At 44.5% G+C, this 2967-nt stretch overlaps 1 protein-coding gene across 1 annotated transcript in view; it reads right to left on the reverse strand.

Moving 5' to 3' along the window:
- DPF2 (double PHD fingers 2) overlaps positions 1-2967 on the reverse strand; it is a gene marked incomplete at its 3' end in the record, with an annotated part of 26157 nt that overhangs the window by 16465 nt on the left and 6725 nt on the right.

Genomic DNA, 2967 nt, shown 5'->3' on the forward strand with positions numbered 1-2967 from the left:
GGAGAGGGTCAGGGAAATATCCTGGGGGGTTTCCATCCCGATTCCAAGAGGAATTTTGTAGGGAGAAGGAAGATCCGTCTCAACATCGACGCGACCTACCGCGTTTTTTGGATGTTTTGGGGTGAAGGAAAGAGCTTGGATGGAGAAAACTTGATGAGAGAAGGAAAACCCAAGTCACAAACACATGACCTACCAAATCTTTGGACATTTTGGGTGATACGAAGAGCTTTGATGGAGAAATCTTGAAGGAAGAAGGAAAATCCGGCTCAACATCGACACGACCTACCGTGTTTTTTGGACGTTTTGGGGAATGGAAAGAGCTTTGATGGAGAAATCTTGAAGGAAGAAGGAAAATCCGGCTCACCATTGACACGACCTACCGCATTTTTGGACATTTTGGGTGATACGAAGAGCTCTGAAGGAGAAATCTTGAAGGAAGAAGGAAAATCTGGCTCAACATCGACACGACCTACCGCATTTTTGGATGTTTTGGGGAATGGAAAGAGCTTAGATGGAGAAATCTTGAAGGGAGAAGGAAAATCCGGCTCACAAACACATGACCTACCAAATCTTTGGACATTTTGGGTGATAGGAAGAGCTTTGATGGAGAAATCTTGAAGGAAGAAGGAAAATCCGGCCCAACATCGACACAACCTACCGCGTTTTTTGGACATTTTGGGGAATGGAAAGTGCTTTGATGGAGAAATCATAAAGGGAGAAGGAAAACCAAGTTCATAAACACACAACCTACCAAATCTTTGGACATTTTGGGTGATAGGAAGAGCTCTGAAGGAGAAATCTTGAAGGAAGAAGGAAAATCCAGCTCAACATCGACGCGACCTACCACGTTTTTGGACATTTTGGGGAATGGAAAGAGTTTTGATGGAGAAATACTGAAAAGAGAGAGAAAATCCAAGCCACAAACACACAATCTACCAAATCTTTGGACATTTTGGGCTATAGAACGAGCTTTAATGGAGAAATCTTGATGAGAGAAGGAAAATCCAGCTCACCATCGCCATGACCTACCGTGTTTTTGGACGTTTTGGGTGAAGGAAAGAGCTTTGATGGAGAAATCTTGATGAGAGAAGGAAAACCCAAGTCACAAACACGCAACCTACTGCGTCTTTAGATAATTTGGGGTGAAGGAAAGAGCTTTCACTGAGAAATCTTGAAGGAAGAAGGAAAATCTGGCTCACTGTTGACAAAACCTACCGCGTTTTTGGACGTTTTGGGCAAAGGAAAGAGCTTTGAAGGAGAAATCTTGAAGGGAGAAGGAAAATCAAGCTCATAAACACACAATCTACCAAATCTTTAGACATTTTGGATTATAGGAAGAGCTTTGACGGAGAAATACTGAGAAGAAAAGGAAAATCCAGCTCGCAAACACGCAACCTACCACGTTTTTGGACATTCTGAGCAATAATTACGCTAATTGGGATGGTTTCATCGTGGCGATGAGCTGAGTTTGGCTGCTGGACACCGAGCTCTCTCCTTGCTGATGCTGCAGGAGAGGCGGAAGGGCAGAAATCCATCAGCACTCTCTGTTTTATTGATGGGTATTGATCGCGGCGCTTAAACGCCGGCTGGAAGGAGTGCACAGAGCACGAGATGGCTAATTACAAAGGGGAATAATTAATCAAAGGACGCTCGTGGTCGGGGAGGCAAAGGAAGGCTTCAGAAATGGGGTGAAATCGTTTGGATGTGGGTCTATTCCTGAAAAACATCAGGCGCACCGATGTCTCCTTCAGCCACAAGGAAAGCGAGGGAATAATTGTCTGAAAAAAGGAAATATTGGTCAACGCCTTCACTAAATACAAAGGAGGATCGCCACGCTCGATTCCGCCGCGTTTTAGCCCAAAACGTAGCACTTCGGCTCCAAAATCTCCTTTTTTTCCCTCAGTTCTGACTGCAGAGGGAGCCCAAAGGTCACGTCCGGAGGCAGAAATCCTGAATGGGGGAGAAAAATCCCCCCCCCAAGCTTTTAATTTCCTCCTAATTCGCTCCATAACTCAACAAGTGCCCCAAAAATACGAGGATCCAGAGGATTCCCTGCCGGATTACAGAGACCTGGTGGGAAACTCTTGGTCGTATCCAGAAAGATGAGGATAAGCTTAAAAAAATAAGAAAGAAAACCAAATCTTGACGTTTTTCGCCCCAAAGGAGAGATCCAAAGCGTTATCTCAGCAGCTCCCCCAAACTCCAGCCTCGAAAGCCGGCGCTGAAATCAATAAATACGCTCCCGCAACGAAGGAAGTGCGATTAATTTGCAGCTTAATTGCTCGTGTAATTAGGTCGAGGTGCTGTCTCGCGTGCTCGATTTGGCTGTTGATTTGGGGCAAAAAAAAGGGTGGAAAAGGAGTTTTTGCTGTTCGGGGATCGCGCGGCGGATGGAGGGTTGTGCCAAAAAATGCAAGGAAGATGCCAAAAAACGACAGAAAATGTCAAAATTTTGGGAAAGTGACCCGAAACCTACAGAAAGAGACCTGAATCTTATGGATAATGACCCAAATCCTAGGGATAATGACCCAAATCTTATGTATAAAGACCGAAATCCTAGGGATAGAGAGCAGGAACCTACAGATAGCGACCAGAATCCTATGGAAAGTGACCTGGACCTTATGGATAATGACCAGGAACCTATGGATAGCGACCAGAATCCTATAGAAAGCGACCTAGTGGATAACGACCAGAAATCTATGGGTAGAGACCACAAACTTATGGACAGAGACCGCAAACCCATTGATAACCATGAAAAACCTATGGATATCTACCAGAAATCTATGGGTAACCATGAAAAACTTACAAACAGCCACCAGAAATCTATGGGTAACCATGAAAAACCTATGGAGAGCCACCAGAAATCTATGGATAACCATGAAAAACCTATGGAGAGCCACCAGAAATCTATGATAACCATGAAAAACCTATGGAGAGACACCAGAAATCTACGGGTAACCATGAAAA

The sequence above is a fragment of the Numida meleagris genome, unplaced genomic scaffold (genome assembly GCF_002078875.1).
Source record: "Numida meleagris isolate 19003 breed g44 Domestic line unplaced genomic scaffold, NumMel1.0 unplaced_Scaffold411, whole genome shotgun sequence".
Lineage (NCBI taxonomy): Eukaryota > Metazoa > Chordata > Aves > Galliformes > Numididae > Numida > Numida meleagris.